General features: G+C 37.6%; 1 long non-coding RNA gene across 1 annotated transcript in view; it reads left to right on the top strand.

The window, feature by feature from the left end:
- Positions 1-21,982, top strand: part of LOC133771885 (uncharacterized) — a 423,974-nt gene extending 401,992 nt beyond the window's left edge. Inside the window, exon 5 of the long non-coding RNA XR_009867647.1 lies at positions 21,912-21,982. This is a non-coding gene — a long non-coding RNA (uncharacterized LOC133771885). The remainder of the gene's footprint in view (positions 1-21,911) is intronic.
- The last annotated feature ends 249 nt before the right edge of the window (positions 21,983-22,231 follow it).

Raw genomic sequence — 22,231 nt, 5'->3', positions numbered from 1 at the left:
AGAAGCAACATCCCTGGGTGAGAGCTCTCCTACTCTTTCACTGATTCCCAGTGGGACACTGAGTTACAACATGGTTTGACTTCCCCACTCATGAACTGTTTAATTCCCAAAAGGAAACTTAACCTGACTATAGTATTCAGAGGTGGGGTCTTTGGAAAATGATTAAATGATTAAAGTTTAGATAAAGTCATTAGGGAGAGCCTCCATGATTGAATTCTGGCCACCTTATAAGAGAGACAAAGACCAGACGTAGAAGATAGGCACATTCTTTGCGTTTGCCATGTGATGCTCTGCATGACCCCAGAACTATGGCAGCAAAAAGGCCCCTAGCATGAAGTGATGCAGCCAGGGGGACTCTTATCACATCCTATGCTGTGCTGTTTGGACTTTCAGACTCCACAATGGTGATTTAAATAAATCTCCCTTCTTTATAAAGTAGTCTGCCTCAGACAGATCATTGTAATAATGAAAAACGGAATAATACAGGCACATTTTAAAATAATTTTCATCAACCTCAGATTTCTCAACGGCAAAATGGAGATGACATTAATCTGCCTTACAGGATTTGAACAAAACTTAAATAAGATATGCTACTAGAAAGCACATAAGGTAGTCCCCTTGTGACTGTCTCTAGAAATCATGAAATATTACTTTTTCCACACAAGCAGTAGGTAAACAAAGAACCTTCCTTGTTGGTGCAATGGTCAGTACTCAGTTATAGTCATAATGAGCACTTTGGTTACATATCTGTTTTTTTAGAGGAACACTCATTTATGTCTTTCTTATTATTGGTGTTAATCCTCCAAAAACAGAAGCAAATGAGAACGGTGCCCAGAGAGTGAAGTGTGGTGGTGTGGAGAAGTGTAAGTGATGCAGTGCTCATGTCCAGCAGCTGTCATTTCTCAACTGCTGCATCGTTATCAGTGCCGGGAAAAATCGCATGACGTCTACTGACACTGATTAAAGCTGATTTTCCCCTGAAATGCTCTCTCACATCTATTGCATGGTAATAAGTCATGCCCAGTGTCAGCCTTTCACTTTCTGGTGGTTTAAGCACACATCCTTGGTTAAGCTCCAGCCAGACTGATATCTGAAATATAATGAACAATGCCATTCTAAATTGCCAATGCATGTAAAAGTAAATGCATGAGGAGCCATATGGAATTTGCTATTGTTCTGGATGCTACAGTATATTGTTGAGTATTACTTAGAAGTGGAAATGTCTAAAGTAAAGGATGCTTGACATAATTTTTAATGTGATAGTAGCTTGGCCAGAAAAGACAACTTTGGAAATAGCCATCATATAAAACTGTCCATATGTACTTCCCGATAATAGTAATACCCATCAGTTTCACTATTCTAGAGCCTATGCTAAATGAAAAAGGTATCTCTACATGCCTGCCCTTTCAAGTCATTTGGGTTTATGGTCACCTCACATCTAGGCAGTGCCTTCTCTGGCTGGCCACTGCCCTAAGCTCTCCCAATGTAGTTCTGCCCTTAATAACCCTGTTTTATAGAGAAGAAGCCAGACTTTAAACATTATTGCAACAGGATACAAATGCATTTTATTTGAGAAATGGTCACACTACAATGAAAATGGGGAGAAGACATAGCTGAGTTTCATGAGTTGGGATGAGAGGAGGAAAAGGAAAAGATTTATGGAGGAAGCAATAATCAAATAACCCTCTGCATTCATGGATTCTGTATCAGGATTCAGTCAACTGCTGATCAGGAATATTCAGAAGAAAAATCATGCCTATACTGAAAATGTACAGACTTTTCTTGTCATTATTCCATAAACAATAGAGTGTAACAACTATTTTCAGAGCATTTATATTGTATCTGGTATTATAAGTAACCTACAGGTAATTTGAAGTATACAGGAAGTTGTGCACATGTTATATGTAAATACTATATCATTTTATGTCAGAGACTTGAGCATGCTATAATTTTGGTATCCAAGGGGGATCCTGAAACCAATCCCCTGCATGGATACTGAGGGATTATTGTATTTCCTTACAGAGGTAAAGGGAAGACAGGATTTGCAGCACAGAACACGCCACATGTAGAGGTAAGGTAGGGTGAAGTATGGCTTCTGTGCTTAGCAGCCAGCAGTTTGGATGACTGTGGCTTGGAAAGAGTGTGGGGAAGAAGTGAAAACTGAGGCTGGACAGGAGCCAGATCACAAGCCACAACACTATGAAAGCTAAAGATAATATATAGTAAATCTAACAGAATTTTGAGGTGCTTCCAAAAATTATCAAGCACACAGAAATGCTAGTTAGACCACAAAAATGTGTGATGGCTAAAATCACATTGTCCAATGGAACTTTTCTTGTTAACCATTTAACCACTTAGAAGAATAGTTGCAGGGTCACTCAGAGTTTCTAGTTCTCAAGGACCTAAAGACACATACTTCCAGAGTTAGTCCCAATTTCCCACTGATAGATAAACCCATGGAATTAGTAATTAAGTATGTCTGACAAATAAGAACTGAAAAATTTCTGTACATTATATGTGTTAGGGTACATGTTAAAATGTTATACCCATGGAAGCTAAAATAAATTAGAAGTTCTTTAATACTGAATTTGAAATGTGCTCAAAGTATGTTGCTCAGTGAAAAAGTAATTGAAGAACAATGTTAAAAGTCTTTTAGGGCATGACCAAAAATATTATGGCTTTCTTTAAGAAGTATGCTGAGTAAGACAAAAGAGAATTTATTTTTCACTTTATATAATCTTATTTTGCATATTCACCTTACATTGAGCTTATTTTATAATTTTATTTCTTAAAATTTATTTATTTTTATTTGAAAGAGTTAGAGAAACACAGAGAGGTAGAGGGAGAAAGAAATCTTCCATCTGCTGGTTCAGTCCCAAATAGCTTCAATGGCCAGCGCTGGGCCAGGCCAAAGCCAGGAGCCAGAAGCTTCATCTGGGTCTCCCAAGCACTTGAGCCATCCTCTGCTGCTTTCCCAGTGCATTAGCAGGGAGCTCAACCGGAAGTGGAGCAATGGAGACTCGAATGGGTTCCCATGTGTGATGCCAGCGCTGCAAGCCAAGGCTTACACCCTCCGTTCCATAGTGCCAGACCCTATTTTATAATTTTCAAGGTCCAAAAATATACACAAAAAATAAACTGGACAGAAAGGAGAAGCAGAAATTATAAAAGTGGGATATCCACAAAAGCTTTCTGCATGGAATTATTTTGACAACATCACCTCAATCATTCAACAAATTGTTTAGCTAATGATTTTTTTTATTGACTTGAAGTGATGTTGGACTAAATTAATCCAATTGCCTGGTTGTTTTGGATCCAGAGAAATAGAATCTTTTTTTTTTTTTTTTTTTTTTTTGCTGTAATAAACCTTCACTGACAGAAGTATGCTCAGTGGATGAGTTTACATTTCAATGAATTAAGTAATTGGGATTGAGATATGGGGACAGATTCTGGTGCATCATGTGGGTGTGTGAGGGGTGAAGGGCAGGATAGAGTTTGTAAAGATTCCTGATTGCTTAATGAGAGTTAAATCATTTAAAAAGTATTTTCCAAGTCAACCATTCCAACAAATTTTGAGATACACTATTCTTTTATTCTGTTGTAAATAAAAAGAGTGAAGGGACAGGCATTTGGTCTGATGTTTAACATACTGGTTAATACACAAATGTCCCACACTGAAGTAAAAAGCTTTGATTCAGCGTTTGTCTTCTGATTACAAATTGCTGGCAACGAAGGCCTTGGGAGGCAGCTGTGATGGCTCAAGTACTTAGGTGCCTGCCATCCACTTGGGGGACCTGGATTGTGTTTTTGGCTTGTGGCTCCAGTCTTGGCCCAGCTCTTGCTATTGTGGATATTTGTAGAGTAAACTAGCTGAGGAGATTTCTCTTTCTTCTCCTTCTCTGTCTCTCTGTCTCTTTCTCTATCTCTCTTTTTGTGTCTGTTTCTCAAATAAATATGCAACGATAATAAACAAGTTGGGGGATAAAGTCATTAATTAAGACGATACCTCATACATGACAGGTTTAGAGATTTTAAAATAGGTCTGTCTAGATGAATAGCACAGACACACAATTCCACCAATGTGAAAACTGATTCTGAAGTGACATATAATCCATCTTAGTCTAGGATACCTCAGTGGTTGAAATGACTCGACACAGAGCAGAATGCCCTTGGAAATACCAAAGACTGCAAAGGAGGTATCCAACCCATTCCCTGCCCAAGCCTGACTGCCCCACCTTCATTCCTCTAACCCTTTTAAATTCAATATAAATAAAAATCTCAAACTACATCAGAGTAGATTTTTTGTGCAGCAGTATTAATATTTTGGTCTCGGATTTTTAGGAAAAGCAGCTCTACCTCCCAAGAAGCCTCACAGGCATCTGTAGGCTTCATCCACAGGGACTCAGATTAGATGACCATTAAGTCTTTGCCTCTCTGCTTCTTCTGTTTCATTTGTCTCCTTTTAATAGTTGCAGCCAATTTGGGTTTGAAATGGTTGGGTTCACTGCAGAGATTAAAGAATAAATTTGTTTACTCTTCATTCAAATGAACCCCCCAGAGCAGAGTGTATTATCTCAGGCCTAGGGCCTGGCTCTAAGGAAAGAAACAGCAGATCATTTCCAGATTTGGAAAACCAGAAAGCCACACATCAGGTGGTCTCCCAGCCTTTCCTTTTTCCTCCTTATATGCAAACATCATTAACCAAGAAAGACTGGAAAGCATTGTTAGTGGTTAAAACTGCTCAGTAGAGGGGTGGGGGTATGTTGTAATGATGAAGACATCATCTGTGATGCCTGCATCCCATATTGCAGTGCCTGGGTTCAAGTACTGACTCCATTTCCAATTCTATCTTCTCGCATATGTGCACTCTGGGAGGCAGCAGGTGATGGTTCAAGTACCTTGGGCCCCGCCATCCACATGGGAGACCCAGATTGACTTCTGGACTCCTGGCTTCAACCTGGCCCAGGCTTCGCTGTTGTGTGCATGAGGTAGTGAGCCAGAAGAAGAGAGCTCTCTCCCCTTCTCTCTCTCACAGAGACAGAAATACTGCATTTTCACTCGCGCGCGCTCTCTCTCTCTCACACACACACACACACATACACACACAGACACACAAAGATGATATGATATGACATATAAAGATATGCATGTATATATACACACCTAACACATATAGACACACATAGATATCTTGTATCTCTCTCTCCCCCTCTCTGTGCTTTTCAAATAAATAAATACATTTTAAAGACTGTTCAGTGGTTAAAACTGGGCCATTGCCTTGAGAGAAAAGGATTTGAACTTACCTGAAGGAAATGGAAGCTGGAAACTCCTCAGGACCTTGTGAACAGTAACTCTGTAAGATCACGTTTGTGTCTTAGGTCTGTGGACCAGGTCATGCCAATTTAGTCATTTCTATAGAGTTTCTGTAAATATATATATTTCTTGGAAATTGGTCATAGAACATAGGCTGAATTTTCTCAGCTTTGAAAATAAAACGAACACATACAAAGATATCTTCCAAGATAATCGTCTTCAAATAAGGGGAAAATCATCATGGCAGACTGATTTCTCCTGTCTCTCTCCTGACAACACAGTATTTATTCCATTCTGACATTAAAAGCAGTACAAAGAAGAGGAGGGCTGTCCTCCTCCTCCTCTCTCTCTGTAAGCCTAATTCATAATGCCAATTTGGAGCTATGCTGGGGATGCCTTATGTCCTCATTATTTCAACATTCAGCTGAGTTTTTTTATCCTTTTCAGGTTATAGTCCTCATAAGCTCAATGCCATAGGAAAAAATAGTGTGAGTAGCTGGTAATATATTTTATAGAAAATATTCTATACAACACTGGCAGCACAAGACTTGAAATTAAGATTTATTTTATCATCCTAGTGTGTTCTGTTTTGAATAGTCTGTGAGTTATCCTCTACTCTATCTAGATGCATTTCTAACACCAGGCATGCGCTCGGAGGATTAAAATTTTCAGCCTCATTCCCCAACCTCTGCAAAGGGAAAGAGGGGCTGAAAGTTGAATTGATTACCTGTGGCTAATGATTTGATCAGTTATACCTCTGTGATGAGGCTTATATAAAAACCCAAAAGGAAGAGTTTGGAGAGCTTCCAGATAGCTGAATACATGGAAGTTCCTGCTTAAAGTGGGCACGGGAGCTCCTTGCCCCACCTTGAAACCTTATCCCATGCATCTCTTCATTTCTGTCGTTTATAATATCCTTTGTAGTAAACCATGTGTACCTGAGTTCTGTGAAATGTCCTAGAAAATTAATCAAGCCCAGGTAAATGATCATCGGAGTCCCCATTTATAACTAACGGGCTAGGACTTCTGGATGCTAAGACTTGTAATGTGTCTATAATGGGGAGGGAAGAGTACTCTTGTGAGACTATTTTTAATCTATCAGATCTAATGCTGCTGTATTGAAGGACAGCACCTGGTTTCATCTGCGGCAGCATTGCTTGTTTGGTGAAATGGAAAATCCATTTTGCATTGTGAGGGTATACTTAGAAAAACTGAGTCTGAATTTGTATTTTCTACATACTGTCCTTTAGAAATTAGCTTCCATTCATATCAATATTATAGTTTTGTAATTGGATTCTGAGGTTTTGTTTAAGAAGTTTTAAATGTGCATTTTTATTATACTGAAATTGTTTAGAACGATTTTAACTGTATTTCCTAGGCAGACTGATGGAGGATAGGAATTATTTACCAGGATAAGAAGATTATCATTTCAAACTGATGGCTTTAAAAGAGTAGGAAGAAAGATAGTCATAAAATCATGAAGGAGCAAATGCACCAAGTACCCACAGGCAATGCATCAAAAAATATAACCACTTGAGCATTGCTCAATCTGCAACTTGGTGCAGAATGTCTATACAGATCAATCCTGCTGGACTGATAACTCATGCAAGATGAAGACATCGTAGCTCAATCAGCCATGTATTCTTTTCATGCAGAAAAGTAAAATGCTCTTATAACCAGATGCCTGATACCTTAAACATTCTCCAAAATGGAACAGAGCAAGGCAGTCCTCAAGCTTCTAGAAGAGTTGAAGCAGAATGGCCAAGTGTTTGGCAACCTCAGATACTGTGGTTAACCACCAAGATGGCAAAGTTTGAGTGAAATTACACACATTGTTATAGGGTGGAGGGAATAGTAGAGTATGAAACCCCAATATATAAAAATGTATTTATCTCTGTCTTAAATGTGCCCTATTCTCCCAAGAAATTATGTTCTATCAATAAATTTAAATAATTAAAAATTATGAATTAAAATGCTTACATTTTCTTCCTAATGGAGCATACTGAGCATCTCCTTGGATGACTGACTATTAGTTTGTTGTGCCCTGGGTAAAGGATCCCTTTGTGCTCAAATGCAGCACTCCATCTTTCTTTCTAGTCAGTTCCACCTTAACCATATCATGTGTTAAGAAGGTATTGAGTTTTATGGCTCAGTGTAAATATAATTATTGGTATAGATAAAAGATTTAGCCACTATAACATCTTCAGGAATTTATTTTGACAGCTCTAGAAGTAGCATCCTAAGCAAGGGAGATCCATCTCAGATGTATGGATTCAAAATTATCACAATCAAAAAAGAAAAGTTGGAAGATCTGTAGCAGGGGACCCTGGGCGGAGTTTGCCCCTTGACTCTCAGACAAGTGGTTGTAAATGAATGAGCATGGAACACCCACATGTTGAGGAACTTCAAACATCTTGTCTTGCCTGGGCACGGTCATTTTTCCTTAGTGCAAATACCGTGATTTTCTTGCATTCTGTGGGCTTCTTTTAGAAACTAGCCAATTTGCTTCAAGGTGATCCTGATTCTCGACATCAAAACCCCTTCCCTCACCTTCCTAAAAGCACCAGGACAGCTCGTGGCTTCATGTTCCACCTTTTAATTAGGCTTGACAAGGAAGGAATAGAGTATCTTATGCCTTATACTCTTTAAAGGAATGGTTGCATTTTTTAGTTCCCTTCTTTAAAAAAGAACTCAGAAGTTTGAGTTTGAAATATCATAATAGATGGTGTAATTTTAGTTTCCTTCTTTTTTTCCATCAGGTTAAAAATATCTTTCACTGATTTCCTTCTCATTGGATTTTCTTAGTCTCAGAATATCTTAAACTCACATTTGGAGACTTTATTAGTTGATAGTGTCTCCGTACTATTAATCATGCTCTTTGATATATATTAAATTTGACTTGATTTATTAAGAGATTGATACTGGTGACCTTAGGACGAATAAAAATCATAATGATATTTAATGCCGAAGCTTGATCAGCATGCTAACTGCATACTAATAACCTGATGAGTTTGACAATGCATTTTGAATTGAAACATTGGAGATTTTTCTTTCCATTTTCTTGGATTCTTATGAAAAAAATTCTATACAAATGCCTGTGGCCAGCCACTAAACCATATCACCAAAACATCGTGATTGATGTTCTTTGTACAGGGGAAGAGGGCAGGTGGACATTCCCGGGAAAATGAAGTCACATGATTTTCTTGTTTTAGCAGTTCCTATTCAGTGACATAAAACATTATGTGGACACTTGATACATGCAAGGAATGCTGTTAGAAGATGGGTACATAAATGAATAAGCTACAGTGTCTGCCCTGGGAAAACTCACATTCTGCATGAGAGACACAAACACTAGCTAAGTTCTGAGTAAAGCTAAATGCACTGTTAAAATTACATGGAGGGTATTATGACACCCAGAAAAGTGTCACCTGACCCAGCATGGCAGAGAATGAGAGATTCTTTTTTGGGGGAAAGCCAGCAGGTGACGAAAGTGGGGTCTATTGGAAAATGAGGCATAGGGAAAGGTATTAAGGTCCCAGAACCTAAACACCACCATATATCTCCAAACATAAGTTCCTTTCCCTCGGGCTCCCCTATTGGCCAATTATAGAGAACATGAGTGAAACAAGGGTTTAACTAGACCTGTGAGCTGTGTCTGGTTTCAGGATCAGCTTGTTCAAACAAGTTGTGGCCAAACCAGATCAAATAACTTGGCTCAGCGTTACTGAAAAGATTCAGGAAAGAGACAGCATAATCATTTTCTCCAAGTCAGATCTTTTTCTCATAGGCAAAATAGGAACCCGCATCTCATCTTCCTGTGCATCTGTACTCCAGCTTCACATGAGTCCCTGGAACATGTCAGTGCTCCTTCATGGAATCTTCTACAGGATTCCCTATTACAGTGCATACTCTGCCCGAAGTACATTAAGATCCTCATGACTCTGCAGAATTTTCTGACACTTCGGGAGAAAATTGGAGGTTTTCTGAGATGTTGAAAACCTGGACCCAGCCCACCGTTGCCTGATGATGAGTCTTTTTTTTTTTTTTTTTGACAGGCAGAGTAGACAGTGAGAGAGAGACAGAGAGAAAGGTCTTCCTTTGCCATTGGTTCACCCTCCAATGGCCGCCGCGGTAGCGTGCTGCGGCTGGCGCACCGTGCTGATCCGAAGGCAGGAGCCAGGTGCTTATCCTGGTCTCCCATGGGGTTAAGGGACCAAGGACTTGGGCCATCCTCCACTGCACTCCCTGGCCACAGCAGAGAGCTGGCCTGGAAGAGGGGCAACCGGGACAGGATCAGTGCCCCGACCGGGACTAGAACCCAGTGTGCCGGTGCCGCAAGGCGGAGGATTAGCCTATTGAGCCACGGCGCTGGCTCCTGATGAGTCTTAGAGTTGAACTGGCAGCAAGTGTGTCAGCAAAGTTTGTCTGTCAGTGAGAACTATAATAGAGCCATGGTATTTTTTTCAGAGTAGTCAGTCTGCTTTCAGAGCATGGCATTCACCTTGATAGCATCTCTATAAAGCCAAGGATGTGTTCACAGGCTTAAGAATTAATAGCTATGAAATTTACACAAAGATAAGTAAACCTAATGCAATGGGAGTACATTGGAAATATGCTTTATTTGAAACATCTTGCATTTATCTGTTTAATTTTTACTGTTGTCACCTTCACAAAGGCACCGTTAGGTTCTTTTCAATTTGAAATTGTTGTGCCTGTGTTTCTAGCAGAATGTGATTGAGCAAGACGGACAGCTCTCAAGTCTTCTGTGTTAGGTGTGTAATATACATACTTCCCTCAAAGGATTAGTCAAATCACTCATGGAGATCAGAGACCCTTGTCAATAGTTGGTTTATAAATATAAATATTATCAGGTTTTGACTAGTTAGGAATAAACAAACATTCAGAAACATTGTCTTGCATCTAAATAATAAACTGAAGGGAAAGACACTCTCCTTTTTCCTCCCCTGAATATTTGTATTTGTATATGGGATAGAATTTCTAGTGGCCTCTCCCTTTCAGCCTGAGTTTGAAGTATATTTAAGCAAAAGGGAAGAGCCCAGGGTGTTGGAGGTGCAGAATCAAAGCTTTCCCATCTGCCTTCTGAGGGTGCTGTGTCTCTTACACTGTGTTATCAGCTACTCATTTTGCCCTTTGGGTAAGCCAAAGTAAATTTTTGTTTTTTGAAATTCTGAGAGCATCTTCTCAGATAAAAACAGACCCAGGATCTTGAGTCCGATCCTTAATTAGCTGGGCAATCCTTGGTTAACATCTCCTAAAAGTTTTAAAGGAGAGATACAAAGAGATACAAGGTAGAGCAGATGCATACTGCCAACCAAAGGTGGAACATGGGGCATATTGCGATTGTCCAGATAAATACCCCCTAAAAATAGCTTCCTTTTTTTTTAATGTGTGCTTATGGACCCCTTGGCAGTCTGGTAATACTAAGACATCTTCTCAGATAAATATTTTTAATTAATAAAAGTAAATACATAAAATCATAAAAACTACATTGTAATTGTTACCAAGATAGACCTAAAAACTAAATTTGCAGTGTATATTACTTGTACTTCTTCATTAATGTTTCACACAAAAAAAAATCTAACCCATGCCTCACAGCTACTAAAATTTCAAAGTAGTAAATTAGAATATTTTAGGACATCTGCAAATATAACATGGTATGACAAAATTCTTCAGTTCTGCTCATGGTATTAGCTTTTGTTAATACTTCTGTGGGTTATTTTTTTCAGCTCATAATTAAAGAAAATAATTTGTTATATTTAGTGAAATGATAATATAATGTCCTTATTATCCAATTTCATAAGCTCTCTGAATTGTATCCAAGGATGAATTGCTTGTGAATCCTTATTCTTACCTTAAAAAAAGAAATATTCCAATCCATCTTGAAGGCATCGTTTTTTTTTTGGCTTTTTACTTTGCTGATCGAGCCTGTATCTATAACACAGAAGACACAACTGTGTTCTTGTATTGAATATAAATTAGGATTGCTATCATTGCATGTCTGGCACAATTATGTTCAACTATCTCCTCCCAGTTACTTTTTCTTAGCTAATTATTTTGTTGGCTGGGGGTTTTCTAGACAGCAAATTAAAGGATGATTTTTGTTTTTATTTAGAAAAAAGTAATGCTAATTTTGCAAAGCTATTTCTTTTTCTGTATTATCTAATAATTGGAAGGTTGCATGACTTGCTTGGAAGGAAGCCCCCTTGCTAGATGTAATTACTAATCTTTTTGGCTAGGGCAAAATTTAGAAGGTGAAATTTGTTATCTGCTCTAATGCCTATCCTAAGGATTTTAATTCGTATTTTGTTGCTTCAAGCTTCAAATGTAATTCTCCAAAAACTGCTTAAGGCTTTACTTCACTCTTAGTGAGCAATCCAGAAAAACAAAAAACAAAAAAAAAATGTATTACTTTATGATTTGGTATAGACCTCTCACAAAGCTCTAATATTTAGTTTAAGAAGAAAAACATGTTTAAGCTAAGGATATAGTTATCCCCTGCCCTCTTCTCTAAACTCCCAATGCCAAGATATTTCATTTGGAGCTGTTTTTGACTCATCCCAATAAACTTTGCAAAATATTTACATTTTCTCATTTCAAATAGGACTTGATATATGAAAAATGTAGGTTCTCCTTACTTAATAGAATGTTAGCTAAGTTAGTGGTAATATTGAAAAGATTATAGCCAGCACCGTGACTTAACAGGCTAATCCTCCACCTTGCGGCGCCGAGACACCGGGTTCTAGTCCCGGTTGGGGCACCAGATTCTATCCCGGTTGCCCCTCTTCCAGCCGGCTCTCTGCTATGGCCCGGGAAGGCAGTGGAGGATGGCCCAAGTGCTTGGGCCCTGCACCCGCATGGGAGACCAGGAGAAGCACCTGGCTCCTGGCTTCGGATCAGCATGATGCGCTGGCCGCAGCGGCCATTGGAGGGTGAACCAACGGCAAAAAGGAAGACCTTTCTCTCTGTTTCTCTCTAACTATCCACTCTGCCTGTCAAAAAAAAAAAAAAGATTATAATTACAAAAGCACAGAGAGGGGGCTGGTGCTGTGGTGCAGTGGGTTAATGCCCTGGCCCGAAGCGCGGGCATCCCATATGGCACCAGTTCAAGACTGCTTCACTTCCAATCCAGCTCTCTGTTATGGCCTGGGAAAGTAGTAGAGTATGGCCCAAATCCTGGGGCCACTGCACCCATATGGGAGACCCAGAAGAAGATCCTGGCTCCTGGCTTCAGATCGGCACAGCTCTGGCCGTTGCAGCCAACTGGGGAGTGAACCATCAGATGGAAGACCTCTCTCTCTCTCTCTCTCTCTCTCTCTCTCTCTCTCTCTGCCTCTCCTCTCTCTTTGTAATTGACTTTCTTTTTTTCTTTTTTTTTAACTTTTATTTAATAAATATAAATTTCCAAAGTACAGTGGCTTCCCCCCCCCCAATTACTTCCCTCCCACCCACAACCCTCCCATCTCCCGCTCCCTCTCCCATTCCATTCGCATCAAGATTCATTTTCAATTCTCTTCATATACAGAAGATCAATTTAGTATATATTAAGTAAAGATGTAATTGACTTTCAGATAAATAAATCTTTAAAAAAAAAAGCAAGAGAGGGAAAAATACACACACATAAATACACATGCCCACACAAACATGATTTATTCAATTCACCTTAGGCAATTTAGTTGATCCAGCAGTACTTTTACCTTCCATTCCTTATAGAAACAGATATTTTTAGGGACAAATTTCACTTAAAATGAGCAGTATGATATCTTCATGTTTCTCATGAGTTAAACTTTTCTATTACTTAATTGTCTTATCAGTAGAGGATGTAAGTAACTCCTGGAAGATAGTCTTCTTGAGGTTTTCATTTGATCAAATTTTCATCAATTCCTGAAATGCCTAAGCCTCATTAATGGCTACTACTTCTGTTCTCTAAAGAAACTGCCATGGATCATCACCTAGAGCTTATCAGAATTCGGTAATAGATGAAGTGAAAGAAACAGCTAGGTATAAGCATTAGAGCCATCATTAATGATAAATTATATCATTAAAATTATTACAGCCAGAATGAAGATCTGATAAAAGATGAGTAAAAGAGGTAACAGGGTTGGTCAGAAAGAATAATACAAAATTGAGTAAAATTAAAGACTTAAAAAAATTTGCTTTTTCAAAATGGGCTGATTTGAATGATTCCTTGTTTGAGATTCAGGATGCTGTAAGATTGCTTTGAGAATGGGAAGCCATGGTATCCAAGTTGATTCATCAAATATTCATCTGTGTATTTATTTTTATGTAATTTCTCTTATGAAAATAATACATGCTAGAAATTTTTCAATATCATAAAGGATATCTATGAAAGAACTCCATAGCTAACCTCACACTTTTAATAGGGAAAGACCTCATTAACATTGTACTATAGATTCTATCCAGGATTATAAAGCATGAAAAAGAATCCAGATTGGAAATAAAGAGATAAAATTATCTGTATTCACAGATAACATGATTTTGTATGTAAGTAAGCCTGAAAAATCTGTTAAAAAAAAAGCTGTTTGAACTAGTAAATAAGTTCAAAAAGATTGCAGCAAGAGAAATTAAGAAAATAACTATTTTTCAATATTATGGAGAAGAACAAAATAACTTGACATATATCTAGCAAGAGAAATTCTGAGAATTAAAGACTATTGTTGAAAGGAATAAAAAAGACTGCCAAGTTAAAAAGACATACCAAGTAAGTAGAAAGATATACCATGTTCATGGATTATAAGGCTTACTATGGAGATAATAAAATTTATTTACTGATTCAGTGAAATTACTACCAAAATCTGAGCTGGGATTTTTTATAAATTAAATTGATCCCAAATTTATATAGAAATGCAAGGGACAAGAAAAGACAAAAAATCTTGATAAAGAATAGCAAAGCAGAAAATCACATACTTAGCAATTTCTTTTTTCTTTTTTTGACAGGCAGAGTGGGCAGTGAAAGAGACAGAGAGAAAGGTCTTCCTTTGCCATTGGTTCACCCTCCAATGGCCGCCGCGGCTGGTGCGCTGCGGCCAGCGCACCGCGCTGATCCGATGGCAGGAGCCAGGTGCTTATCCTGGTCTCCCATGGGGTGCAGGACCCAAGCACTTGGGCCATCCTCCACTGCACTCCCTGGCCACAGCAGAGAGCTGGCCTGGAAGAGGGGCAACCGGGACAGAATCCGGTGCCCCGACCAGGACTAGAACCCGGTGTGCCGGCGCCGCAAGGCGGAGGATTAGCCTAGTGAGCCTCGGCACCAGCTAGCAATTTCAAAACTGGTTGTAAAGCTACAATAATTGAGACATTGTAGCACTGGCATAAGGATAGATAGATAGACCAAAGGAACATAATGAAAATCTAGATATAGGGCTGATACTGTGGTAACTACAGGTTGGGCTGCTGCCTGTGATGTTAGCATCCCATACAGGCACCTGTTTGAGGCCAGCTGCTCCATTTCCGATCCAGCTCCCTGCTAATGTGCCTGGGAAAGCACTATAGGATGGTCCAAGTGCTAGGGCTCCTGACACACGCAGGAGATCCTGAGGTAGTTCCAGGCTCCTGGTTTCATCCTGACCCAGCCCTAGTTATTACAGCCATTTGGGGCATGAACAAGCAGATGGAAGTGTGCTCTGTGTGTGTGTGTGTTTGCCTTTCAAATAAATAACATTTTTTTAAAAAGGAAAGAAAAATCTGGACATAAGATTATGTATCATCAGTTGATTTCCTTCAGGTGGCCAAGATAATGCAAAGAAAAAAAAGTATTTTCAGCAAATGTTACTAAAACAATTGAATATCTGCATGCAAAAGAATGAGTTTGGAATCTACCACACACAAAAATTAACTAAAATAGATTATACATTTAAATATAAAAGCTAAAACTGTAAAACTCTTAGAAGTAAGTTGGATTAGGCAAGGCATTCTTAATCACAACAGTAAAAACACGAGAAGAAAAAGAAAAATAAATAAATTGGACTTCTTCAAAATTAAAAATATTTGTGTTTCAAATGACATAAAGAAAGTGAAAATGCAACATATCATGTGGGTAGAGTATTTAAAATCATATATCTTATAAGGTATTTGCATGTAATAATATATATATAAGAACTCAGAGTTCAATAGTAAAAGGCAAATAACCCATTCGAAAAATGGGCAGAGAATCTGACTGGACATGTCTCCAAAGAAGATATACTAATGGTCAATATGTAAGACACCCGAAAGGTATCTCACACTTCTACCGACCCCAGAAACACGAATTCCAGTCCAATCGATGCAAGTGCATGAGGAAGTTTATTACATCTGCGCAGATGGGCCAACTCTAAGCACAACAGCACCCTCTAGTGCAGTGCGAGAAGAGAGGCCCCGATCATCAACCGCACAGAGTATTTAAGATTTAAAACCACAACATTAGCATATCTCCATCCACAGCATTACAGAGAATCACAAGATAAACCGCAGCATGACGAATTCTCATAAGATAAAGGGTTTTTCCAGAGTAAGGGAACAAAAGACCTTGAGCAAGCATAAACACGGGGTCATCATAACCAAAAACTTAACATAGCTCCTAAAATAATTATCACATGCTCAATTATCTCATGAAAGCATTAGCACAATCATCACATGTTACAAGGTCAGCTAAAGTCCAGTTATTTTAAAAAAATGCATTTTGCAAGCCAAAGCATTTTGCACAGAAGCAAAACAATATGCAGTTAGCTCAAGCGACTTCATTTTAAACCTAGCCTGCCTTATCTTCTCAAATAAGCAAAGGAATGGATGCTTATCATGAATCAATAGGAAATTAACATCGAAATTATGAAATATCAATAGTAAATATATGCATATATTTATTACGTGTTTATTTAAAGAAAAATAACAATATTAGGTGAGGAACATGAGGTTTAGAAAAGTGTCATGACAGTCCAAACTCTCAAAACTTCTGAGTAATGAAACTGAGACTCGTCACAAACCCTAAATCGTGCTGTGGATCATCCTACAGATTTGCCACATAAGAGTGAGGACAAAAAGTCAACAGACTATATTCCTGGCTTTTCCATTCTGTCATTTCTGAGACTCCAAAGTGTGCCGGTCTGCAGCACAAAGAACCGGGTTTCCTGAAACAGAGAGTGGGAATGTGGGGACAAGGACGCCAAGAATGGAGCCAAGACAAATCCCGATCAAGGCAAGTCCAGTGGTATTTAAACATGACCAGTTGTACACAAGAAGGCACACAGAGGATTTACATATCTAAAAGACTTTTGGGATTACAAAGAGTTCCCGATAAAGTTTTAACAGGTCACAAAATGTTATCAATCATAGATTACAAGGGTATAATAAAACACCTCGGTGATAAATGCTGGTTTCAGGTGTGGCTGATTATCTACATCATCTCTTGTGAGAAGTCTAGCAGTGAGATAAGGTTCTTCCTGCCTCTTCCTGGAATCTCCTTAGCCTAATTGTCTGTGCCGGGATGTCTCCATCCATATGTTTAGGTGTAAACAAAAGGGGCGACTGCCTGTGGCTGCCTACACCAAATAGTTTCATCCCCTCTGAACTGAAATCTTTTCAGCATTAAGCTCAGAGTATGTACTATACCCACAATATGTAAAGTGTATTTTGAGGAACATTAGGTCATTGCAACCCTAAAAATGTTATGCAGAAGTGAATCTTATGGTCATATAAATTTAAGAAATCCATGACAAAGAAAAGTTAAGCAGGTTTATTTTGAAAAGGACTGCTTTAAGTACCAAGTGAGTGTATTAGTCCATTTTCTATTTCTGTAACAATTTGCCTAAGTTTAGGTAATGTATAAAAAAAGGTTTACTTATCTCACAGTTTCAGAAGTTGAAAGTCCAAGGTTGCATGGTTCCATTTGCCTGGCTTTTGGTGAGACATCATGGAGGGAGCACATAGGAAAGTAAGAGATCACATGAAGATGGAAGCCAGAGAGCAGGGAGGAACCACTCTTGCTCCTTTAAAACAACCCTCTCTCAAGAAGTAATGAGGATCCTATGAGAATTATATTAATTCCTTCAAAGGACAGTGCCTCCAGTAACGCAATTAATTATCTCTAAGCCCCATCTTTTAAAGGTTCCATTACCTAACATATCAGTACATTGGGAAGCAAGCTTCCAGTATGTGAACTCTTGGGAGATACACTCAAACCATAGCAGTATACAATGATGCAACTTACACAGGAGAAATAATATGCAGAATTACTACTTGGCAGAAAATTTGAAGGATAACTTTAGAACTCATTGTGGTTACATTTATTTTAGATATTCTCTATGGTTCCTTGGCCTGAAATTTCTATGTCTCTATTATCAAGTTTCAAAATATATAAAAGAGAAATTCACATATAGCTTAAAGTTATACAATACAGATATTAGTAGGAGTCCCTCTCTGTTAGTATTTAGTGCTCATATCTCAGGTTTTGGTGATAGGCCAGCATCCTCAAAATCCTCACAACAAAGTCCATTCTGGGATGCTTACATCTTCTAAGAAATTGCTTTTTTTCTGAATTATTTACGTTCAGGATCTCCCTATACATACTGTGTCAGCCAGAGTTGGAATTCATATATTTTCATTAATCTTTACCAAGAAGAACACTTACACATATCTTGTAGGATCAATTATGTGCCCTAAAAATTCATATTAAATTTCTAACTTGGAGAACCAAGAAATGTAACCTACTTTGGGTATGGTGTCATTGCAGATATAACTAGTTAAAGTCATACTGGAGCAGGGTGAGTCCCAAATCAAATGTGATGATTGTCCTTATTAAAAAAGGGGGGTGGGGTGGGGGGTGGGAAAGGGGTTGTGGCCACTGACACACATTTACACATCTAATATTCATTGAAGATCAGGGTGATAAGCAAGAAGCCAGGGAATGCCAATAAATGACCAGGAGCTGAACAAGAGGCATGGGATAGATTCTCTGTCTTGTTCTCAGGAGACTACAGAAGAAACCAACCCTACCAACACTGGGGTATCAGATTCTAGCTTTGAGATTTGTGAGATAACAAATCATCACTTATGCCACTCAGTTAGTGGTACCTCGTAATGGCAGTACTAGCAAACTGATGGAAGTTCCCATAATTTTTGTAGTTCTCTGTTTTCTGTCCTCTTCTTTTCCCCCTATTATTGTTATTTTTAATGCATAGAAGCTTTGTTTTCCCTTTGTATATTTGGCTTTTGCTGATCCTTGCTTCAGGAACTCACCTTGTATTCCTAGATTGCCAAAATTTTTTCTTAAGAAAAGACAGTCTAATTTGGTTCCAACAAATTAATAAAATTTTCATTGCCTTACATTTGTAAGAAATTTATGGACACTTACCATTTGAAAAGATAGTTAAAGTTAGGCTGGGTGTACCTCTGTTTTTGTTTTTATTTTTAAAGAAATATATATCCAAAGGAGCTCACTCAATCTTACATGATAACTAAAAGGAATATCTAAGCCAAGCTCAATATGATATTTTCTTTTATTATTTATTTTGGTTTGGTTTTTGTTGGGAAGTTTATTATTGTTAGATTATTTCTTTTATTACAATGTAAAGACCTATAGGAAAATTGCCATACTAAAAGAGAAGTTGTAATATAAAGAATACCTTGAAAAAATATTGATCCAAATCTTAGCTTAGTAATTATAAGCACCATCTTGAAGTTGCAGTAACTTGCGTCCAAAGACATTTCAATTGATTACATTTTATTTGACAAATGAAAAGTGAATGTATTTATTATTGTCAGTGGGTTTTGAAATATGTAGACATCATGAAATGACTAAACCAAATTAAATAACACATATGTTATCTCCTATACTTAGCCTTTTTTGTACTACTAATAATACTTAAATCTACACTTACTGGCAATTTTCAAGAATATAAAAAATTGTTTTTAATGATGGTAACATTGTATAATAGCTCTCTTTTAACTAGTCCTCCCGTCCAACTGAAATTTTGCTTTCAATTTTACATCCTTTACTGTCTCCAAATGCCCTTCTCCCTCAGACCCTAGACACTACCATTGTACTCTTTTCCTACAAGTTCAACTTTTTTAGACTCCTCAGTGTAAGTATTTGTCTTTCTGTGCCTGTATTTTTCATTTAACATAACATCCTCCTGGTTCATCTTGTCACAAGGGAGAGGCTTTCGTTCTTTTTAAAGTTTTAGTATATTCTATTGTATATGTATACCACAGTTTCTTTACTGAAGAACTCTTAAGTTTCTTCCATACCTTGACTGTTGCAAGTAATGCAACAGACATAGGAATATAGATTTTTTTCTTTAATGTACTGATTTTATTTCTTTTGGATATATACCCAGGAAAGGATTGCTGGATCATATGGTAGTTCTATTTTTACCTTTTTGAGGAATTTGCATTGTGGATTTCTGTAATGGCTCTAATAATTGACATTCCTGTTAACAGTGTTCAAGCATTCCCTTTTGTCCAGAATTTCGCCAACTCATGTTATACTTGTCTTTAGATAACAGTCATTCTAATAGGAGTGAGGGGATACCTTATTATGGTCTTAAGTTGCATGTCCTTGATGATTAATAATATTGAACATTTTTTCATATAGCTGATGAATATTTGCAAGTGTTCTTTCGAGACTATCCATTCAGTTCTTTTGCCCATTTTTAAAACTGGGTTACTTCTTTTACTACTATTAGGTTGTTTTATTTCCTTATGTATTTTGCATATCAGCCCCTTATCAGATGCATGATTTGCAAATATTTTCTCCCATTTTATAGGTTATCTCTTCATTCTGTTTTTTTTTTCCTTTACTGTGCAGAAACTTTTGAGTTTGATATAATCTCATTTGTCTGTTTTTGCTTTTGTTTACCCATGCTATGGAGGATCTCTTGAGTAAGTCATTGTCCAGTCTAATACAATGGAGCTTTCCTCCTATGTTTTCTTCTGGAAATGTAACAGTTTCACTTCCTATTTAAGTCTTAATCAATTTTGAGTTCATTTTTGTATATAAGTATATAAATTCATTCTTTTTCTCTTGTATATTCAATGGTCCCAACACTATTGAAGAGAATGTCCTTTCCACCTTGTGTGTTGTTGGCAATTTTGTCAAAAAGGAATTGACTATAAAGGACTCTTTATTCTGTTCCGCTGGTCTGTGTGTCTGTTCCTATACCAGTACCATGCTTTTTTGGTTACAACAACTTTGTAGTATATTTTAGGATCAGATAGTATGATTTCCTCAACTTTGATTTTTTGCTCAATATTACATTGACCATGTGGGATACTGTGAAAATTTAGATGTTAAATGGAAAAACAGAGGTATTAATGGTTAAATGCCAGAGGTTCCCCAATGATTAAATGCAGAAAATTCTCTTTATCTCATTCTAGAGATTTTTGAAGCATAAAGTTCAAATACCCTGAAAGTACCAACATACATAAGCAAGATCTCTGTAAATCCTCATCTTTATGGCAGTCCATATTGTTGCTAGATGAATTCTCCTAAAACAAATCAGAATTACATCACTTCTGTGTCCCTAAAATTTTTTCAATGACTCTATTGCCCTCAGAGTTCTTAGAGTATTGTTCAAATTCTTCAGTAATCTGAATGCATTCACTTTCTCAAAAGTAGACTCTAAGCTCACGTATTTCTTCTGGCCATATTCTCTAAGTCTATAAACAAAGCAAAGGAATTATTTCTACTTACTTTTCTTTACACATTTTCTTCCCCTTTATTTAATGACTTTGATCAGGTTCTCTTTGCATGAAGTGCCTTTCCCCATCTTTAACTCCCTATAGCCAAGTCTTAATTATGTTTCAAGTTTACCTTAAATGTTGACTCAGCCAGGAAACTTCTAAGGAGGGTAGAGTTTGGGGAGGGAGACTTTCTCATATCTGAATGCCTACTACTTATAACACTATCCTTTTATGGCATTTTCACTTTATATTATAGTTATTTGTAACTTGTATACCATTCTTATTTCTGGTTCCCAAAATTTGAAATAGTAGCTAAAGGCCTTTATTTTGGACAAGATTAGGATGTCACTTCTCATGTTCTATTATTGATAGTCCACTTGTGATTTCTAAGAAGTGTTAATGTGTCATTTCATGCATCTATTCATATTTTATATCAGTTGTTCTGTTGTATCTTTTATTAATTTGCATTAGTATGGAATTTTCTTTGGGAAGCTGTTACTTTTGTTTCAAGGAATTCTGTTGAGGTTTCTTTAAAGTGAGTGATGGAATATCAAAGAGAATGGAGGGCTATGAGGAAAAGCATTTCCCCTTTCCCATTGCTGAGACTAGAACGAGGAATCACGGGATGGTTTACATTTGCTGCTTTCTGAACTGAGGAATGAGTTTAAAGTATTTGCATATATTTAACAGCAGCAGAAGCATTCCAGCTTCTAATAGTGCCGCTTAACAACTAAAGTGAATGCATAGAAAGGCACGCTGTTTAGTGGCTGTATTTGAATTTCAGATTAACAAGCAAACCTATAGATAAACTCCTTTAGGTGGTCAGCTATTGCTGACAACATAGAACATCAACATATTTTCAAGGAGGACTGATTACCATTAAATTCCCACCTCATTTCACCTAGGTCCCTGGTCGTATTCTGGATTTAAAACCGCAGCTTTAGAACTGGGAATAATCTGGCTTCAAATAAAATAGGTAGGTAATTTAAGAAAAACTCTTTATTTCTTTCCATTTCATAGTAATATAAAGTTTTCATCCAGCCTCATAAAACTCAAATCCTTGTACTGCTGTGCCAATCCAAAGTTCAGAAAACTTGAGCTTTAAAGATTGGAAATATACTTAGTTAGTTTTCCTGACACCACAATTGGCAGTTTGCATGCCCATTAGGTTTACTTTCCCAATGTACTGTGAGTTCAGAATTGCTTGTGTCCTGTAATTATAAGC

Source organism: Lepus europaeus, chromosome 12, assembly GCF_033115175.1.
Source record: "Lepus europaeus isolate LE1 chromosome 12, mLepTim1.pri, whole genome shotgun sequence".
Classification (NCBI taxonomy): domain Eukaryota; kingdom Metazoa; phylum Chordata; class Mammalia; order Lagomorpha; family Leporidae; genus Lepus; species Lepus europaeus.
This window is presented reverse-complemented; position numbering and strand designations above follow the sequence as displayed.